The 23,262-nt window shown below is 36.8% G+C and overlaps 1 protein-coding gene across 1 annotated transcript in view; it reads right to left on the bottom strand.

Moving 5' to 3' along the window:
- Positions 1-23,262, bottom strand: part of IMMP2L (inner mitochondrial membrane peptidase subunit 2) — an 892,307-nt gene that overhangs the window by 274,146 nt on the left and 594,899 nt on the right. The gene's annotated exons all lie outside the window — the stretch shown is intronic.

The raw sequence follows: 23,262 nt of genomic DNA, 5'->3' as shown, positions 1-23,262 counted from the left end.
TATTGTTTTAAGAAAATGAGAAGAAATTTTACAAGAAAATACGCTATATTAAAGTCATTACAGGATCCTTTGCAATCATGACATGACATCAGTCCTACTTAGGTCCCAAGTGAGATAGAGCTAAGAGTGAAAGAATTCTTATTTCAAACCTCTGAGGGAAAAGGATCACACTGAAACTTTTCAAAAACTAAAAAAAAAAAAAAAAAAAAAGTAATAAAAACCCAGAAGTATAAAGATTTTCATTATAAAATTTTAAAAAAAAAAAAAAAAAAAAAAAAAAAAAAAAAAAGTAATAAAAACCCAGAAGTATAAAGATTTTCATTATTAAATCTAAGTACCTGTAGGAAAGAGGATTCATACATAAAATAATTAGGCATTTCTTTAAAATGATAACATACTTAAGTTTCTTCATTTTATTTAAAATAAACAGAGGAGTTTGATTTAAACAAAGAAAACAATGAAGAGAGGAATTTTTTTGAAAAAAAAAAACAATTAGGAAATTCCTTTTTTTTTTTTTTCCACGTTGGTTTATTTCTAACAAAGCACTTAGACCAGGCCCACCCAGAGGAGAGGATGTCACTTCCTCAAGGACTTGAAGTTTGGGGCTGTTCTTAAACCCTTGGTCCCTTGCCACATTTCCTACTTAAAGCTGCTTCTGACCCTTGTGCCAAAGGAACAGTTGGAGAGGGGCAGGGCCCAGCCTTGCTGGAGTCTTGTCACTTGTACTCGCATCTTTCTACAGAAGCCCAAAGGACACAGTGTTTGAGGTCCCCCTAAACTCTGTGTTTTCCTTCCTCCAAGACCCTACCCTCTTTGGGGCATAATACTGGACAGCCCTGGAGAGAGAGGCAGATGCAGGGAGAATCTGGGGGTTCGGGTTTTAGGGTATGGTAGAGCTTGATGAGGAGGGAGAAGGGGAGGAAATTCTTTTAAAGCACAACTAGGTTTAGCCATTTAAAGATTATGTAATTCAGAGTGCTAAGACAAGACTAAAAGAAATTGATAGGTTCTGATATACTTAATGCAGACATCATTTATTTTAATCTATGATTAGTAGCTTATGGTAAATGTTTACTTAAGGTAATACTATTTACTCAAATAAATACTCCCCTCCCCTTCTCTTCCCTCCTCCCCCCCTTACTCTATCTCTGGGATTCCTCACTCTAGGAGAAGCCATGTCTGTTTCTCAGCAGTCCTACTGAGAAGCTCATTTAGTGAGCAACTAAGGTTGGCCAACCTTCACGTGAATGAACTTAGAAGTAGATCCTTCAACACACTCATAGATACAGAGAACAAATGGGTGGTCGCCAGGAGGGAGGGGAGTGGGAGGTTGGGTGAAATAGGCAAAAGGGATTAAGAGGTACAAACTTCCAGGTATAAGATAAATAAGCCACTGGGATGTAATATACAGCAAAAGGAACATGGCCAATAATATTTTCATACCTTTGTATGGGTACAAATGGTTACTAGACTTATTGTGGTGATCATTTCCTAATGTATGTAAATGTCGAATCACTAGGTAGTACACCTGAAACTAACACAATACTGTACAGCAACTACATTTCAATTAAAAACAAACAAATAAACAAACAGACAAACAAAACCCAGTAGATCCTTCAGTCCCAGTCAAGTCTTCATGAAGTGCAGCTGTGGCCAATAGCTTCATGGCAACCTCATGAGAGACCCTGAGCCATACCACCCACTGAAGCTGCTCTGGTTTCCTGATCCTTAGAAAAATGTGTGAGATAATCTTTGTTGTTTTAAGCTGCTAGAGGTTACACAGCAATGGATAACTCAATCTTAGTATGTTCAATTTCCTGCCAATAACATTTTTAGTCTTTTGATTTAACATGTGTTTCAAGAAACAGCTCACATATCACATAAATGATCACTTAAGATGTATTTAAAAATCAGAGATAGATAAAAGTATTTTCAATTCAAGTCACATTTTGAATTGAATTACCTTTAAAAAGGAAGGTAAATGGACAAATACTAAAAAGATTAAATACATTCAAAATGTAATACTTTGCCAAAGGAAATATGCAGTTTCAATAAGATTTATATTTCACATTATATCTTGCAGAGAAAACAAAATCATCTAAACCATTTGAGTCTACTTGTGAAACTTAGTGACATAACTTTCCACTAAATTAACTATTAATATTCTTTATTTTAAAAGGAAATTTGATCAGAGTTTTTGACTGAACTGTCCCCTTCACTGAATTGACTAAACATTATATTTCTATAAATTTAATGTCATTTATGTACAGCTAGAGTGAGGGATCTGGGCACATTCAAGATGACAGAATTCATATCTTCTGTGCAGGGTTACTTATAGATCTTTAGAAAAATTTGCCCCCGTGTCTCTCTGTTTAGATAACCAGAAATGTATAAAAAAAATTCAACCTCAGTGATCACCAAAGAATTGTATATTAAAACAATAGGACACCATTTTCCTATTATATTGACAAAGAAATAGTAATAATACTATTAATACAGTTTGTTGTTGAGGATTTAGTACATGTCCTAAAGTACAGGATCATGTAACATACCTTTTGGTAAATAGGTTAAGATTTTATATTCTCTTTAACATATCAATTATGCTTTTAGGAACGTATCCTTATGAAATGGTTGTGGATGTATACAAAATTTTAGCTACATGGATGTTGTCTATTTTAAAAAAGAGAAAAAATCAACAAGAAAAGATTGGTGAAATAAATTATAGTCCATCCACATTATAAAATATTCTTCAACCATTAAAAATGACGCTATAAAAGAATTTTTAATGATGTGGAAATGTCAACAGGATACATAGATTTAACATGCGAGCTAGAAAATTTATGTGTACCATGACCTTGCTTCAGTAAGTATAAAGAGAAAACGTGCGTGCAACTGTACTGGGAAAAATTAGGAAGGATATAAAGCAAAAGGTGGGGGGCATAGTTCCGTGTTTGATAAAACACATGCCTGGATTTTTGGTTCAGATTACTGGGAAGTCCATTAGAAGATGACAAATATTTGTGTCACATGATGTTAACTGAGAAGAAACGTTCCAAGACAGGAGTGAGACCTGAACTAATTATCAAGTCTCCCCACCTAATACTGACGCGCTATTAACATTAATGAAATGACATGAAATGCAACCGTTATCAGCGTAAAATAGTATTTATGCCACAACCTTTAAGCTTTTGAGATATACTTGAAAAGTATTTTATATTTTAAAATAACCTACATAGTAAGATCGTGAGGCAAAATAGAATATACAAAGTGAGCTACCTATACAATTAAAGTCTTATGAATTACTACTTCAAATGTATCTATAAATTTTAATGTAATATTAATCTCATGAATCTAATCACATGGTTCAAAATTTTTTAAAAAGGCTATTACTAACATTAATCCCATTACTGTTCAAAATCTATAACTATATTTTAATCATTAGGCTGTTGAATGCATTACTTGGATGTAAGTACAAGTGGTACAAGAGTTATTACAGATTTACACTGTGAAAGTCACTGAACTTCCCTTTGTCTACATTTTCTTGGCCACTTGGCTGTCTTCTAGAAGTAAGAAAAATAACAAGTGAAGGATTACGCCTTACTTTAGGGACACGATGTATGCTGCCCAATAAAATTTGGATTTAAATTTGAAATTTTAGTGTTTTCATAATAAGCATTGTTTTACAATATTTATTTCTGGAGTCTGAATTTTAAGCATTCTGTTTTATGCCAAAGATTTAATTAGGCAAGGTTCTCCAGAGGTTTGGACAAGATGCCTAGAATCGTCTCTCTACTGCGTAGGTCTCAGTAGATCAGTTTGATGTGGCAGACTTATCTCTAACAAGAATGGTTGTGGGGAAGGGTGAAGGGTTAGCATAGACATAATAAGATTCCTGTGTTACGTAATGTACCTCTCCTTGAATTTCACTTCCTATCTTGATAGAAGTGTTGCCATTTTTACCCTGTGACAAGCCAACAGAGCCATGTCTTCAGTCTCATAACCTTTGTAGCTAATTTCATGTTTGTGTATGTTCTCAAAAGGTTGTTATTTTGATCCTGTTTGGAACACTGGGAAGGTACTCTGGAAAACTCAAGAGAGACCCTCTTGTGTCCTGTGGGAATGAGGAGGTTAGCAAGTGTACCACCCTCTCTGCTGGTACACTTGTGCTCATCCTGATTTCAGACATATACGTGAACCCTGCGTCTGAGCACGTTCACCCTTCTCCCACTTATAGTAAAATTCTAAAACCTCCCTCTGTGGGTTGTGTAGATTTTTATATTTATATGGTTCAGGATTGGCCCAGATTATTATAGAATTCACCTCAGGATTAGAAGTCACCTTGACATATATCACAGAAAGGTCTAAATTTTAACTCTTCATGAATGAGGTAAAACTAAGAACTAATATTCTAGGAATGACCTATAACAGATAGACTATTTTTTATACTGTTAAAAGGATGGACATGCATTAAATCAACTAATTTTACATCATCAAAATGGTAAAAGAAAAAAGGATTGCTATTTTATTATCTAAATGAAAATGAAAAGTCCACACAACAGAATAAAAAGTCATGAAAAACCTTAGCAAACGATAGCTTCTCTTCTTTCCTCTCTTTTTTTTTTTTTTTAAATTTTGGAAAATATTGCCTGGGTTTCACATGATTTTCATAGGTTAGAGCTAGAAAAGGCCTATGAGTGTACCTAGTCCTTTCCTGGCAATATTCAGTCTCACCCATTCTCCATGGCCTAAGGGTTTCTGCTTGGGCGCCTTGTGTCCTACAAATGCATGGACTGGGGGACATTGGAAATGGAATCTATGGTCACTGTTCCACCTTTGGTACAGACAGCTGCTGACTGTAGGCAAGCCCTGTAAACAATCTGGGTCTCATTTTCAGAGAGATAAGGCTAGATCAGAAGTCCTAAACCAGAAGTCAGACAATCAGATCTAGCTTGTAGAAATGTTTTGTTTGGTCCACACATCATTTATTTATTTATTTTTTAATCTGGAGCTGGCCAAACAAACAGGAGACTTCACATAAAAATTCTAATTTCTTGTTCCTCTTAGAAAAATACAAAGATCTAGCACCCAAAGCCTACATTCTTCCATGAAGAGTCCACTGGATCTGAGAAGCAGATCCTGAGAAGTTGCCCCAGTGCCAACAGCTTATTTCATGTGGGTCTCAGTGTCTGAGGACACATGAGTTTGGGAACCCCTAGAAATCTTGATGATTTCTTCCGCCTCTAGCATCATATAACAACTGAGAGAACACATGAAAACTCCAGCAGAGGGTCTAACGCATAGTAGGAAATTGGTAAATCTTAGAGGCAACTCTTCCTAAAATAAATTCATAAAGAAGATCAATTAACTGGACACAAGCAAATCGTTAGGATTTTTTTTTAAGACTTATATAGATAGAATATTTATTTCAAAAACCCTCCAGTAATTTCAGAGTCTGTTGCATTAGAGGGCAAGAAAGGCGGTTTTAGAGGTTTGGTCAAATTTTATTACACAATTAACTAAAGAAACATGAGAACTAAATATAACTGTATTCATATTGGAAAGTCACATGTCAGTTTTAAATTAAATGGGTGTTATCTGTAGAATCATGATAAAAATGACTTTTTTCTATGTTAAATTCTGTATTCTTGCTTCACTATCAGTAGTAGCTCGAACTTTGTGCAAACAGCCCCTTTTATAATGATCTATTTTCTAAATTCAATGCAGTTTTATTAATTAGCACTCTAAAAGTTCTTACTTAGGTCAGCATTTCAGCTACATTTTTGCCCCTTGCAGACTTCTCTTTGTATCATGTGAATCTTTGAAACTTAAACAAAAGAAGTTATCAAGACTTTTTTGTTGCTCTTTGGGTTTATTGAAATCTTCACAAGTGTGAAGCTTATAACCTCAGACACAGTTTCAGAAAAGTGTATGTATGGGACTTCCCTGGTGGTGCAGTGGTTAAAAATCCACCTGCCAATGCAAGGGACACGGGTTCAATCCCTGGTCCGGGAAGATCCCACATGCCATGGAGCAACAAAGCCCATGCGCCACAACTACTGAGCCTGTGCTCTAGAGCCCGCGAGCCACAACTACTGAAGGCTGTGTGCCTAGAGCCCATGCTCTGCAACAAGAGAAGCCACCACAATGAGAAGCCCGAGCACCATAACCAAGAGTAGCCCCCACTTGCCGCAACTAGAGAAAGTCCGCTCACAGCAACGGAGACCCAATGCAGCCAAAAATTAATTAATTAATTAATTTAAAAAACAAACCCAAAAAACCTATATGTCATAGAATAACTTTTTAAAAAAAAGTGTATGTATATATGCGATTCCTAACAATTACTCTTGCTCAGATATCTCATAAAATGCTCCAATCCAAGGGCCTCATTGTTAGGAAAGTGAATTACAGATGAGGTGGCAAGAACCCAGGTTAATGCTTCAAATTTTTCTTCTATGATACCATATTTTCTTACACAGGGAACAGGTCTTGGGGGAAGGGAAATCCTGGGAAAGGATCACCACCAGGCTGGAGCAGAGGGTTGTTATGTGTGTAGAAAATCCTAGTGGGAAGTGAGTAGAATTTCAGAGCACTGGGGACAGTGCTCTAGGGCAGACATATTTTGTGGGTGGGGATGGGGTAAGGAATGGATGGCTTATTCTCTCAAAGCAAACCCTCCCTGAATCAGGCTCCTGAGCAGTAGCAATATGATCCTATAGAGACCCTGAGAGCTCTATTCCAGTCGGGGTTCTAGTGATCCAAGAATGTAGCAGCAGGAACAATAAGCTTATGCTTCAGATTTATGGCAGACAATTCCTTATACAAATAAATATATTCTAATAGTACTTATGAAACAACAAAAGCATGAACTTTAAAGAATTAAACTGTTGTCTATTGATAAACATTTTCTTGGTTAAATTTAAGAGTTGTCTCACCGTCACTAACTACGATTAGAAGAAGTTTAATATGCAAATAGTGACAACTTGTCTTATTAGTAAATCAGCCTTGATTATACAAAATCAATTAAATGTGCATTATGACTCTAACTTCCGTAACTGAAAAAGCTGAAATGGTTTTGTAATTGACTGTTTTGATTCTGAAAAATAAATGTCTTCACTTAACTGTGAAAAATCTAAGAAATTTAGTATAATCATAACAATGAGCTAATTTCTACCAATGTTTATTAATTCAAGCACTTCAGAACATAGAACACTGCAATATTCAGTTGTGAACGTAACTGCACTTACACTTCACTGTCTAGAATTGTATGTAAATGAATATATATAGTACATACATAAAATATATAGCACTTATGTAATACACACGTGTGTATGTGTGTATATTCCACCATACAATATGGAATCATACTATTTAAAGAAACTCCTCTGAACTATAAAGAAAATTCTGGGCTGAAAAATACATTCCCTCATTTATTTATTTTATAAATTTGTGTTTTCACACATTGAATATGCTTAAAGTTGACCATATCTGTGGAAGTGGAGGAGATGAAAACCTAACATAAATATAAATATTGACTATTCTTTCAGTATAGGCTCTCAAAGTGCAGACATTCATATAGAAATACTACTACTCTGTCCCCAAAGTATGCACTCAGGAGTGCCTGAGCGGTTTTTGCTGTACTCAAGACCGGTTTTACCCCTCTAGCCTCACTATCTCATTGAGTATGACTTTTTTGTAGAGTACCACTTAAGGCTATGGAATAAAACAAAATTAACTGGTTTCAAATGAATTAAAACCATCAGTCTAGTCTCATAACCCTAATATCATGATTAAGCTAACTGGATTTATATTTTAAGCTTTAAACAGGTTGGGAAATAGTGCCACATACATGCGGTAGGCTTGAAGAATATACAAACAACAGAACTTGAAAGTGTAAGCTATTGATATTTTCCATATTGAGCCATATTTATATGCATGAATATGGCACAGAAAAAGCAGACCAACTGAAATGCAAAATGAATAAATTCAGTTCTCTGTATCCCTGGGTTCTGCATCCACGAATTCAACCAACCACAGGTTGAAAACATTTGGGTAAAAGAGAAATTCCAGAAAGTCCCAGAAAGCAAAACTTCAATTTGCCGTGCATTGAGCACTACACTAAATCCACTGAATCGAGTGATGTGTAGGCTGCTGCAGCCTCCTGCCATTCCACAGACACGCAGTCTCTCTCCAGCACCTAGTCGTTTGAACGCTGTTCACCTCGCATCTTGTTCGTTGGCTGCTTATGCTGTAGGCACCCTTTGTTTCTGTGAAGCAAATGGCTCCTAAAAAGCCATTAAGTGGTCAAAGCATCCCTCAAAGGTTAAGAGGGAGTGTAAAGTGCTTTCCATCGAAGAGAAAATGAAAATCCTAGATCTTTTGAAACGTGTCATGCCGCTTGCCAAAGTGGGCAGTAAGGTCGGTAAGAACGAACTGAGCATTCACACAATAAAGCAGAAAGAAGCTAAAATTTGCGGAAGTGTTAGTGCTTCACCTACAATTGCAACAATAGTCTCTCTGGTTGATGTTAAAGTGCTTGCAAAGAATGAGAAAGCATGAAGTGTGCGGCTAGAGGACATGCCACAGGAGCGTATCCCTGTTGATGGCAAAGTTATGCGTGAAAAGCACTTCATCTCTACGAGCGTTACTGTGAAGGGGCTGGGGAGAGCGAGAGGAAGGAGATGAAGGCTGCTAAGGGATGGCTGGCGAGCTACGAGAAGATCACGGGAGAATCTGCATTGACTGATGCCAAGCGTCATCAGCGCCCCCAGAAGAGCTCAAGAAATTCATAGAAGAGAAAGGCTACCTTCCAGAGCAAGTCTTCAATAGTGATGAAATGTGATGAAAACCCCAAATCGCCTGCCTGTGTTCTGGCAACACAACAAGGAGGCTTGGGTGATGGCCATCTTGTTCTTGGGATAGTTCCACCAGGGCTTCATTCCTGAAGTGAAAAAAATACCTCGAAAAGAAGAGGCTGCCATTCAAGGGCCTCCCCATTGGCAATGTTCCCAGCCACCCCAACGTCTCTGCTTCACCGACAAGAATGCAGAAGTAATGTTCCTGCCTCCTAACACTATGTCACTGCTGCAGCCACTTGATCAAGGCATCATCAGGTGCATTGAAGCAACTTACACTTGCCTCACCTTCAGGAAGACTTGTGGATTTATGGAAGAGCTTCACAATTACAGAGACTGTAGATGTTCCAATGCCCAAGACAGGAGTGCATGTTGGGAGCCATTATGGAGGGAGGTTGTCTATGATTTCAGGGGCATCCCCACTACTGATGCAAAAGTCAGGAATGTTCCAAGGGAATTTAGTGGGGAAAGCTTCTCTAACATGACTGGGGACAATGTTGAGGAACACCTAATAGCATAGAGAAACTTTTACCAACAAGGAACTCAAAGATCTGCTGAAATTCTCTACAGATGATGACGATAGTGATGCAGAAGACTTAGAGGAGGCAGAACTATCAGTTTGGATGCTTGAAAAATCTGCAGCAGTTTTTTTTTTTTTTTGACAGTTTCATGCATTAAAAAGGACATGAGCTTCAAGTATGATTCTTTGATGGAATGAAGCCTCTGTATTACCTGAGGGATAACGATGCGCCTAGAACCACTGCAAGATTTGTTTGATGATGAAAAGAAAAGAAGAAGCAGCTTCCTGTAACAATGTTTCTAAGGAAAGCATCTGCAATTGTGAAGCTCTGGCCTTCAAGCTTGAAGATCCTCAGCCCTCAGCCTCTACAGATCCTGACATTAGTATCACTGAGCCTCCTCCAAAGTCTCAACATCTGCAACTGAAACCCAGTTCATCCTTCTGACATCCTGCCAGAAGGTTCAAGTTAGCCTGGTGTCTCACCATTTACCTACAGTGCCAGACATCTCATCCCCTCACCCCATCAGCATGGTAAAATAATACATCATCATTGTGGTCGTCATCACCATCGTCATTATCATCACATGAGGGTTATCAAGAGAGAATAAGCAGGGTTTTGATGAGGGTTAACACAGTGTGTGTGTGAGTCTGAGAGAGAAGTGAATTTATGTTTTCTCTGTCTATAATTATATTTTCTATATGTACTTGTATTTTAAATATTCTGTGTTTTAGTCTATATATTTCTCTTTCAGGTCATTAAATGAAAGCAATCTGTAAGTATTCAAAGAAAGAAAATGTTACATTGTTGCTGACATGTACTGTGCAGTTAGGCCTGCCATGGTTGCATCTGTAGTGAATGTATACAGATTTTTCTTGTCATTATTTTCTAAACAATACTGTGTAACAACTATTTACATAGCATTTACATTGTATTAGGTATTAGATGTAATCTAGAGATGACTTACAGTATACAGGAGGATGTGCATAGGTTATATGCAAATACTACCCCTTTTTATGTAAGGGACTTGAACATCTGTAAATTTTGGTATCTGAAGTCCCCCTCGGATACCGAGGGACAACTGTCCTAGTATGTAAGAGCTGAAGTGAGGACATTTACACCAATGCTCATACAAGACGTTAGTGGTACCTTTAGTCACCTGAAAAAGGCTATTGGAAAATGGCGCAAGGATCATCCTGTCTCTACCTTAGCTCACTCACAAGTTTGCCATGATACTGGTCATATTGTGACGTGTGAGATGCCAAGCTCAGGGCAGGGGACATCCTAGTAAAAGTGAGGAACAAAGACAGTCTCGACCATTTTACCTGCAGCCAGCACTTAGCGCCCACCCACTTTTTCACCCATAATTCATTTCTAACCAGAATGAATAACCAAATATCTGGAATAAATGAGACAGAATTTTTATCCTTATAAATACAAAAATGAATACTTTACCTATGGTGCATTAAGCTTTTGAAGTTTGCCTAACTGAGCCCAACAGGTGCTTGCAATGGACAGAAGCTGTTAAATTCACATGTGCCCTTCAGAGGTGTGCCCTCCAAACAACATGGCCAGAATGTCTTCAATGTAACTTTCTATGATCAGATAAAAAGGTGACATATAAACTGATGTACTAAACCCCGGCCCTTTTGTCTCATGACTGTGGTTACCATGTGATACTTTCAGGGTCAGGCAATAAATAAATAAAGAGTCAGATGGGAATGGGGGTATTTCAGTGGATGCCAGCATGAGAGCGGAGGGTGGTGGGTTGGGGGGTGGGTTTACAACTGAGAACCAGACAGGCCAACATACCTCTCAGTAGATACCAGCATGAACTGAGGTCAAGCTGTCCTTCCCCTGATGCTAACACAATATAAACTCCCCAAAGCCGAGATACTACTCTGACAAGATGCAGAACCATAAACAGACTTAAATTGCTCCGAATTGCCTCAGAAGGCTCTTACGTTTACCTCAGCTTGAAAATACTAGGTTTTGTTAGCAATAAGAAACTTAAATCCAGAAACGGCAAAATAAAGGTATATACTTTTGCATACTTGGTTTTTATGGCCTGAGAATTTGCACCCATTCCATTTTCTTTCTTCTACTGCATATATCTGTGGATTACCATTTCTAGTTACTGTGGTGACATGCATTATTAATGTATCTACTGTGCTGCAGATTCAAAATTTCCTAGTAAAACTGAGTCAGGTATATGCGTGAGGAGAGGTGAAATTCCACACAATCATGGAAACTATCCTAATTTCTCTAAAATGCTCGATCTCATGGAGGAGGTTGACAATGTAGAAGTTAGAATATAAGTACAATATGAAGCTTCCTGGCTCATTTCTGTTCTAACCCTGTTGGACTTATTAATTTTTAAAATACAGTACTATTGTTTTGAGGAGGAATTCTGTTAGGTTCCAATAACTACACACAATTTGCTCCCTTGAAAGTGTCAACATTATGCCCCCAGTAGTACACTGAATAGCATTCATGAACTGTCTTCAGGAAAAAATACATGAGGTTTGGGATTCTGCAAAATCAACTCAACTGGTCACCTCTGAAACCAGCATTATCATCTACTTGCTCAGCTTGATAGCCACTTATATAGCTCTAGTTTCTAAGTTATCAAAAACTTTTTCTTAGTATTTTATTTCCTGCTGTTTATACTGCAATAACTTGTTACTATGATAGTTTATTTATGAAGCTTTAAACAAAAAAAAATGCTACCATTAAATCAGATATTTAACTCCTATTTGTTTCTAAGCCTCCTGGTATTACCTCCTTCCTCTCTGCTGGGTGGAATACACAGAGTTACAGAAAGGGCAAGAGTTTAGTGTCTGATAAGCTAGAAGGGTTTAAATTTAAAATGGGTTTTTAGTGGCTGAGAATAAATGTCTGATAAAAGGAGGCAGGTTGAGGATGGTACTTTGGAGGGGTTAAAAGAATTGTGAGAGATTGTAAGGGAATTTTGGGGACAATAGAAGGAAAAAGGGGGAGAATATTTCCAAGAACTAATAGAAGTTACCAAGTTATTAGGGTAAACCAAGCCACAGAGATACAGACCACCAGGTAAGTAGGAAGAGAGTGCAGGGCCAATAGATGCACCAAAGAAACCACTTGAAGACAGAAGACCCTTAGAGTTGCTAAATTTGGTTTCTAGCCAAATTGGTTTAACAGAGCCTCAGAATCCGACAAAGTCAGTTATGCTGTTGTTACAATCTCATGGCTGTCCTTTCCCATTAGGTTATCCTGGAAAAGTTTTATCCTTTGTAAGAAAATTCAGAGGTCAAAATATCCCTAGTTGCAAGTGTTCTAGATACAGAACACCAAAGGAATCCCGTTTCAAAAATTACAACTATATCTCAATCTGTGATGCATTCTTTCACAAGGCTAAAGATCACCCTGCTATTTTTAGTTGACTGTATACAGTCAGCAATAACTATAAAATATGTTCAGGTATGTCTTTTTAAATAAAAACTGAGTATGTTGAGGCTACAATTTGCCAGATGATTTACCCTTTTCTATCATTCTTTAATATAAATATATGGTAGACATGTTTTTTCTAGTCCATAAAGTTTTATTGCAAATAATGGGGACCCACTTAAAATGGAATATACAGTGTCTACCCACATTTGTTTTTCCTTACAGAAAACCACTTTGATTCTACTTTAAAAGACGTTGATTAATGTGAGAAGGCTTGCCTGCTTTTGTGAGCCTCAGTCCTCTAATTCTGTACACACACAAAATGGACTCTAATCTCTCCAGCTGTCACTTTGTTGCTCTTCGTGAGCTGTACATTTCACAGGCTCTGAAACCACTCTACAGCTCAAACATGATCAACGGCTTTCCTCAAAACCAGAACAGCAGTGAGAGATTATTAAGTCAAAATGGAAGCAAACTCTCCTCTTCATGTGTGCAGGAAATTCATAGGGGGCCTGATTTCCATATGGCTCCCACAGCTGAAGCTTAATGAATATCTTCCAGACACAGGTATAACCATTAATAACTCTCAAATACTTCTACAATGGAGTAAAACAAGGCCAAATAGAATTAAGGGAAATAATCTCCAACTGGTCTTACATGCCTATCAGTTAAATGCATGAAGGAGGCTTTGATTTAAATAAGAGCAGATTCTCAGAAACATATGCTCACCACCCACCATTCTTCATCTGAATGGTAGAAATTTATGAGTTTCATTTCACTGTAGCAGGGGAGCTTTGCCAAGAAACAAGAGCGCAAACATCAGTGATTAAGAAAGATCTCCAGTATAGAATACGTTTTCAGGGGGCTAATCTTCTTTGGAGTGGATTTATAGGCAATGGCATCATGTTTTGGACTGACCACATGGAGAGATGTTTTCACTTATGCAACATTATTCAACTTTGTTTGGGACTTTTAACTAACCTAAGTCTACGCCCTAAAATAAAATGCCTTTCTTGAAAAGATATAACAAAAATCACAAAAACACTTCTCACAAAAATCCTGATTCAGCTTCCTTTGAAGATGTATAACCCCAAAGCCTTACTGATGCACACCACTGTATCTCTCCCACCTTTTATCAGCTCTTTCTTGCCACTACCATCTGTTTGCTTGCTTTTTTCCAGCGCATTGCCCATCCCTCCAGGCTGTTCACTGGCACTCAGATGCCTCCCTCTAATTCTCCATCCCACCATCCAAGAAATGCCCCGGGCCGTTTCCAATTCTTCTTCCCAAAGCTTTTCTTCAACACTACCCCTGTATACTTTGGACACTATCCTCCTCAGATATAACTTTTTTAATGAGATAACGTCTAAGTTTCTTCTGGCCTTCTCTTTCAAACACAATTTTTTCCTCTTACACTGTTTTGTGTTATACACAGGAGGAAAACTTTCTAAACATCTCATCTTTTACAATCACCATTCCCTAAACCCTTATCATTCCAGGCTTTAAAGATTTAAATACAATACTCAGAGGAGTTATATGATGAAGATGTAGCTAATTCAAGTGTTTCTGGAGATAGCCTCATCCACCAGAGGGCAGACAGCAGAAGCAAGAAGAACTACAATCCTGCAGCCTGTGGAACAAAAACTACATTCACAGAAGGATAGACAAGATGAAAAAGCAGAGGGCTATGTACCAGATGAAGGATAAAACCCCAGAAAAACAACTAAATGAAGTGGAGATATGCAACCTTCCAAAAAAAGAATTCAGAAAAGTGATAGTGAAGATGATCCAGGACCTCGGAAAAAGAATGGAGGCAACGATCGAGAAGATGCAAGAAGTGTTTAACAAAGACCTAGAAGAATTAAAGAACAAACAAACAGAGATGAACAATACAATAACTGAAATGAAAACTACACTAGAAGGAATCAATAGCAGAATAACTGAGGTAGAAGAATGGATAAGTGACCTGGAAGACAGAATTACAGAAGTGACCTGGAAGACAGAATGGTGGAATTCACTGCCATGGAACAGAATAAAGAAAAAAGAATGAAAAGAAATGAAGACAGCCTAAGAGACCACTGGGACAACATTAAACACAACAACATTCGCATTATAGGGGTCCCAGAAGGAGAAGAGAGAGAGAAAGGACAAGAGAAAATATGTGAAGAGATTATAGTCGAAAACTTCCCTAACATGGGAAAGGAAATAGCCATCCAAGTCCAGGAAGTGCAGAGAGTCCCATATAGGATAAACCCAAGGAGAAACACGCCGAGACACATAGTAATCAAATTGGCAAAAATTAAAAACAGAGAAAAATTATTAAAAGCAGCAAGGGAAAAACGACAAATAACATACAAGGGAACTACCATTAGGTTGACAGCTGATTTCTCAGCAGAAACTCTACAAGCCAGAAGGGAGTGGCATGATATACTTAAAGTGATGAAAGGGAAGAATGTACAATCAACATTACTCTACCCGGCAAGGATCTCATTCAGATTCAATGGAGAAATCAACAGCTTTACAACAAGCAAAAGCTAAGAGAATTCAGCACCACCAAACCAGCTCTACAACAAATGCTAAAGGAACTTCTCTAACTGGGAGACACGAGAAGAACAGGACCTACAAAAACAAACCCAAAACAATTAAGAAAATGGTAATAGAAACACACATATCAATAATTACCCTAAATGTGAATGGATTAAATGCTCCAACCAAAAGACACAGGGTTGCTGAATGGATACAAAAACAAGACCTATATATATGCTGTCTACAAGAGACCCACTTCAGACCTAGGGACACATTCAGACTGAAAGTGAGGCGATGGAAAAAGATATTCCATGCAAATGGAAATCAAAAGAAAGCTAGAGTAGCAATACTCATATCAGATAAAATAGAATTTAAAATAAAGAGTGTTAAAAGAGACAAGGAAGGATACTACATAATGATCAAGGGATCAATCCAAGAATAAGATATAACAATTATAACTATATATGCACCCAACATAGGAGGACCTCAATACATAAGGCACCTGCTAACAGCTGTAAAAGAGGAAATCGACAGTAACACAATAATAGTGGGGGACTTTAACACCTCACTTACACCAATGGACAGATCATCCAAAATGAAAATAAATAAGGAAACAGAAGCTTTAAATGACAGAACAGACGGGATAGATTTAATTGATATTTAGAGGACATTCCATCCAAAAACAGCAGAGTATGTTGTCTTCTCAAGTGCACACGGAACGTTCTCCAGGATAGGTCACATCTTGGGTCACAAACCAAGCCTCAGTAAATTTAAGAAAATTGAAATCATATCAAGCATCTTTTCTGACCACACGCTATGAGATTAGAAATGAATTACAGGGAAAAAAACGTAAAATACACAAACACATGGAGGCTAAATAATACGTTACTAAATTACCAAGAGGTCACTGAAGAGATCAAAGAGGAAATCAAAAAATACCTAGAGACAAATGACAATGAAAACACAATGATCCAAAACCTATGGGATGCAGCAAAAGCAGTTCTAAGAGGGAATTTTATAGCTATACAAGCCTACCTCAAGAAAAAAGAAAAATCTCAAATAAACAATCTAACCTTACACCTAAAGGAACTATTGGATAGGAAGAATCAATATTGTGAAAATGACTATACTACCCAAAGCAATCTACAGATTCAATGCAATCTCTATCAAATTACCAATGGCATTTTTTTACGGAACTAGGACAGAAAATCTTAAAATTTGTATGGAGACAGAAAAGACCCTGAATAGCCAAAGCAGTCTTCGGGAAAAAAAAAAGGAGCTGGAGGAATCAGACTCCCTGACTTCAGACTATACTATAAAGCTACAATCAAGACAATATGGCACTGGCACAAAACCAGAAACACAGATCAATGGAACAAGATAGAAAGCCCAGAGATTAAATGCTGGAGAGGGTGTGGAGAAAAGGGAACCCTCTTGCACTGTTGGTGGGAATGTAAATTGATACAGCCACTATGGAGAACAGTACGGTGGTTCCTTAAAGATCTAAAAATAGAATTACCATATGATCCAGCAATCCCAGTACTGGGTATATACCCAGAGAAATCCAGAATTCAAAAAGACACTTGCACCCCAGTGTTCACTGCAACACTATTTACAATAGCCAGGTCAGGGAATCAACCTAAATGCTCATCGACAGATGAATGGATAAAGAAGATGTGGTACATATATACAATGGAATATTACTCAGCCATAAAAAGGAATGAAATTGGGTCATTTGTTGAGACGTGGATGGATCTAGAGACTGTCATACAGAGTGAAGTAAGTCAGAAAGAGAAAAACAAATATCGTATATTAACGCATATCTGTGGAACCTAGAAAAATGGTACAGATGAACTGGTTTGCAGGGCACAAATTGAGACACAGATGTAGAGAACAAACATATGGACACCATGGGGGGAAAACGGCAGGGCATGGGGGTGGTGGTGTGATGAATTGGGCGATTGGGATTGATATGTATACAGTGATGCGTATAAAACTGATGACTAATAAGAACCTGCTGCATAAAAAATATATATATCATTCAAGTAAAAAAAAATAAAATACAATGAACACATTGTTCAAAAAATAAATTAAAAAAACCCTACACCTAGGCATTTCATATTCAAGCTAGAGGGAAAAAAACAACTAAAAAACAAAAGAGTGTTTCTGGAAAAGTCTTATTTCCTTTTTATTAACTTTTAATACATAAAAGTCTAACTGTTCATAGTTACACTGATCTAGTCACATAATCAATATACTAGAGTAGAACTATTAGTTACAGATTTAAAGCAAATATGTAACATAATTTAATAAAAGAAAAAGCAAGGAAATGGAACTCAAGGGCTGCAACTCTACAGAACAAATTAGAAGACAAAAAGTAAATGATCATCTCTTACAGTATCTTTCAAACTACATTACTACCTTTCTAAGCTAAAATCTCATTTTAATGAGTTCCCAACAATGCAATCTAATCACTTTCAAGTCAAAGACACAGCTGTTTAGAATGCAGGCTGTGTGGTTGCTGTGGCCATGTGTACTTGACCTCCTGCCTGTTAACAGAGACTCAATTAATTATTTGCTGTTTTGAATGGCGATTTCATTTCACCTCCACCTTTCTTTGAGTGTTAAAAGGGTCAATTACTTTATCACCTTAACCTTAGCTTTGGAGAACGCATGCAGAATTTCTTAACTGCCAACTTGACACAGAGAGCTGATTTTCAGGACCATAGCTCCTATATGTCTTATGCTGGAGTCAGCTGAAGTAACATACTGACCTGGTGGCACATCCCCTTCCAAGAAAGCCTCTTTGTTTTTGTTTTTTTTCAAAAGCATGTTTATTTGCAGTGTCATGTGGAATTCACTATCACACATAGGTATTTTGAGGCCTTTACTCTCATTCATACAATAGGGGATTTTCCTGTAAAACGTCATAATAATTCACAGTAATTTTTTTCTTTTGCCTCCGAAGACTTTCTAATATATGCCTTCTAGGGGTCAAACAACAAGGAGAAAAACCTAGTCAGGTACAACTGGGCAGTGCAGTGACACTCAGCCTCTGTTTTGAATGGCCTCTTGGTGCTAAGTTGTTTCCTGGATATAGGTGAGGTGACAAACTAGTACTGCAATGGGTTTTATTGTCACAGTTACAGTGAAACTCTGGTTTCATTAGAAATATTACCAAACACAAAAATGGAATGCTCTCAGTGTAAACGGAAGGTATGCTGATTAACAGTGTATTGGTTTCTCCTGCATACTTTTAGTTTTTCCTATATGCTTTCAGGTTACATTAAGCTCAGTTGTGTGATCTCATATTTAAATTCTGAAACACCAAACTAGAACGTAACAGCTTCAAAATAATGTAAAAATGGCTTTTGCAATGTATAGATAGAGCTGATACCATTTAAATTCTAAATGTGAAACACTACCCATAAAGCCAAAAGCTAGTCTGGAATCTATCAAGAATATTCTCGCTCCTCTTGAATTCCTTTAATATTGATACCATGAAGCATTTTAGAAGTTCCCATTTGCTACTTATTTAGTTTTAGATTACTTGGTCTCCTCAAGTCAAAGGGAAGATATGAAAGTAGTGATTTTCTGAACTTTCTCATTGTATACAGTCCCAAGTCAGTTACTAGGGCTTAAAAAAAAAAAACAAGTAGTATTTCATAGTGATTAGTTTATAAGAAATATACCAAGAAATTGCTACTAGGTATCCCATATAAATAAAATCATACAATATTCTTTTGTGTCTGGCTTATTTCAGTTAGCATAGTGTCTGCAAGGTTTATCCCAGGTTGTTGTGAATATCTGAATTCTGTACCTTAATTGTCATTTTCATGACTGATACTAGTTCTTGCTCATGAATATTCAAAATGATTTCACAACCTAGTAGCAATATCTTGGTATATTTCTTATGATCTAATAAAAAATGGCAGCTGAAATTTTGAAAAAACTCATAATTCCTTACTTCTTTCCAAGAGAGTTTATACTGACATGAAAATGAACGATTCTATATAGTCTATAGATCTTAGTCTATGGATTAGTGGTTCTGAAACTTTAAAGTCTAGGGTTGAATCCTAGGAATGTGAAATACACATTTTAAAAAGCACATAGATGATTCTGATGTAGATGTTCCTAGCCCACCTTTGACAGACACAGCTGGAAACCTTCACATGCAAACTCTATGAAATTCAGCATACTGGATCGCCACACATTCAATAAAGACATAAGCCACAAAGAAAAGCTATAAAATATTTCCAAAACGAACAGGACACAAAATATTATTTCAAAACATGTACAAAATTGTAAACTAGTGGGAAAACAAAATCTACTAGGAAAAAAACCAACATTCTAATAATTCCATACTTAACTCCAACCTGGAATTGGACCTACAACTAGTATGGAACAACATAACTCAAGTAAGAAAGAGCAAAACGTTCCATTTCCAGGGTTCCTTAGAATATAAAAACCTCACCCAGAGTAGACATAATGATGAGAAGCTATGATGTAACAGAAAGGCTATGGTATTAGATATAGAAGAATTTATTTCTTACAATCATTAGTTCATTCAACAAATGTTTGCTGAACTACAACCAGGTACAAGGCACTCTGCATGGCACTAGTTTACAAAACAGACCTTATTACAATTTATGGCACTCATGGTATTTTTAGGATTCAGGCCCAAATGTAAGCTGTATCACCTCGAGCAAGTCATTTACCTCTCTTAGCATCTATTGTGTCATGAATAAAAAGAGGTGATGACAATTGGCACTGCTGACTCCCAAATCTTGCTTCAGAGATCAAAAGAATTACTAAACAGGGCTTCCCTGGTGGCGCAGTGGTTGAGAGTCCGCCTGCAGGGGACACGGGTTCGTGCCCCGGTCCGGGAAGATCCCACATGCCGCGGAGCGGCTGGGCCCGTGAGCCATGGCCGCTGAGCCTGCGCGTCCGGAGCCTGTGCTCCGCAACAGGAGAGGCCACAACAGTGAGAGGCCCACGTACCCCAAAAACAAACAAACAAACAAAAAAAGAATTACTAAACAAAAGCTTCTGAGCATCTGCTTTTTATAAAAGGAGCCTCAGGAGATAAGAAGTTGTATTGACAGACCCCAAGGGTCCAATTCCTACTTAAGGAAAGAAGCTATAATCTCTGAAACTGAGACCACAAAATGAACTTCTCACTGCAAAGATCAATATGAAACACTCTGTGAGGTGTGTGTTGTGGTCTATTACATGCAAGGATTCTGCCACCAAGGAGAAAGCTTGACTCAACTTCCAAATAAATGTCAAATAGCTTTTCTCTCTCAGCATCCCCAGCTCTCTTCCTGCTTTCCTCCTTCTTTCTACACTCCCTCCTTCCCTTCTTTCCCTTCCTACCTTCCTTCCTTTTTAGAACCTTCTTCATAAAACCTGTTAATAACTGAAGATGGTATAGAGAGATTAAGCCATTTTTAGGCCCAGTAATTTGTTGATTGTTTTCATTAGTTCATGAGCTGTTAAATTTGTAGCTAAATGTATTCTTACCAGGCAATTTAATTGCTCCAGTGAAATGCAAAATTTCAATCAACCAATTCTGTGTGGAAAGCAAAGGGAATCTAATTGTTCTATCTGTTGAGTATTTTAATTAATTGCTCCTTACTTAAAAACTAGGTAACAAAAACAATGATATTGTATTAAAAATGCTCAGGAAATTCAGCAAATGGGTCATAAAGCATCCTTAAAACAAGCACAAATGGAGAAATCCAAGGCCTAAGAGATTCAGAATAAGCCACCAGAAAGTTGACACATGACAGGCATTTGTCCACCTTTTAGTCTCATGTTTACTGTTTCACTGTTTCCTGTCTAGGATAATGGATTAAGCCATTATCCTTTTATCCTGAGTATTTTAAAATGTCCTAATTGACTTAATTATGGCAATATTTTTAAACTAAAATAATGGGTACCTATATTTTATAATAAGAAAGGTATGCCATAGACAAATAAATATTTTCTAAAAAGCACAAATCAGATTGTTAGAACTGAGACCAGAACCATGTGTATGAGATTCTTCATCTATTAGTGAGAACACTTAATTATAATTTCTCATGGTTGCCATTATTATTTGCAATGGGATTTCATTTTTAAGAAATCAGTATAAAGAAATGTATAAGTAACACCAAAGAGAAACTGATGGTGACAGTCTAAAATTATTTTCATTCTTTCTAAAAAGTTGTATATTCACAATGAATTTTGATATGAAATAAACAGATCAAACTATTAATTGTTAAAAGGGACAAATCCTACTTAAAATAAGATTATCATCTATACTAATCGTTCCATATTTCCAAGTGAGAAAGATAAAAGTATTTAATCCCAGTATGAATAGATTAATGATTGATATAAAGACCCCAAAGAAGCCTCCAGTTAATTTTCTAAAGCTTTGATTTCTAAAGTATTCTTTGATAAATCTTTCTAAAGTATATATCAAAAACACTAATCCCTCTTTTAAAAAAAGAAAAATCTATAATTTTGCTAAAACATTTTACAATTTATGACTTTAAAAACATATATAACTTAAAAAAATACATATAACTTTAGAAAAATCGATACAACTTTTCTAGAATATATGTATGACATGTATATCCACATGAATCCATGTAGCATATGCTAATTTTCTCTGGGGCAGAAGGCACAATGTTGTCTGGCTAGCATTACAAATTGCTCCAAAGACTTTTCTAGTACTTTCAGTTTCCCACTATTTATTTTTTAAATTTTTTTCTGAAAACACTCTTTTCCCCATCACCCAGACATAACTGCTAGTAAACATTTTGGTATTTATCTTTTTCCTTTTTTTCTAACTCTATACATACTTTACTTTTAAAAAATAGAACTGGATATACTGTTTTGTAACCTTTTTTCAAAATTTCATAGTTTATAATGACAAGATTTTCCAATTCTTAACTCGCAACAGAATGAGAAGTTTCAGGTGGGACTCACACAAATTAAAAGTGATCTGTGATTATCTGATTAATTCTATCAATACTGGTGTTCAATGAGATAATAACCCAAATTAGAGCTTCGAGAGAACTGAATTATTGGGTTTGGCAGCAGTCACACTGTTAAAACTATGTGGGTAATTAACAATTCTTGCCTACAGTTAGGTTTATATTTGGCAAATCAAAACAATTGGTCATGCTTTATACAGCATTTAGGAAAACCTTGCTAAACTTACAATTAAGATCAGATCCAACAAAATAAACAATTAAAACTACTTTCCTGGGGCATGACAAAATGTCTAAAATAAAATTTGAGGACTGTTTTACTAACTTTTCACTAACTTTTTTTTCCCTGCATCTGGTCCTCTTCCACTTCTGCTGCCCTCCTTATTTTTGCTCTGTCAAGACAAGCACTGCACAAAATCAACACCTGCCACTTTCTCAGTTAGGAGAGTTGAAACAACTGTATTCAATGTCTGGAATAATAACTACCTTCTCTTAACCTTTGCTTTCTCATTTCTTGGAAAAAATGAATGCAGAAACTAAATATAAATGTATTAATTAAAAAATGATAGTAGGATGATTTAAGGTGAAACATACATTGCGAGACCTTTTTCAAAGACTTTTCAAAATGTCCCAGTGAGGATTGCTCATGTATAAACTGGGAAAATTTATGAATACCTGCATCTGATTTCAGGTTCTATTAGAAAATCTGAGACAACATAGTGATTTCCCCTATTTAATTCTCATGTTATCAAAAATAACACAGATACATTTGAGCTACTGTCTTCCAAAGCAAGACCCTGCTGCGTCATTGAGGCAAAGATATAAAACTGAATCAGGTCACATATCCAAGTATACACTCCATGAAGGAGCCATTGATTCAGAACTCCCTATTTAGGGCAACATTTTGACCCTGGCTAGATCACTAGTTACTCAGAGTCAAGTAGTTTTAGTTGAGCTCTT

The sequence above is a fragment of the Neophocaena asiaeorientalis genome, unplaced genomic scaffold, assembly GCF_003031525.2.
Source record: "Neophocaena asiaeorientalis asiaeorientalis breed wild unplaced genomic scaffold, Neophocaena_asiaeorientalis_V1.1 scaffold116, whole genome shotgun sequence".
Classification (NCBI taxonomy): Eukaryota; Metazoa; Chordata; class Mammalia; order Artiodactyla; family Phocoenidae; genus Neophocaena; species Neophocaena asiaeorientalis.
This window is presented reverse-complemented; position numbering and strand designations above follow the sequence as displayed.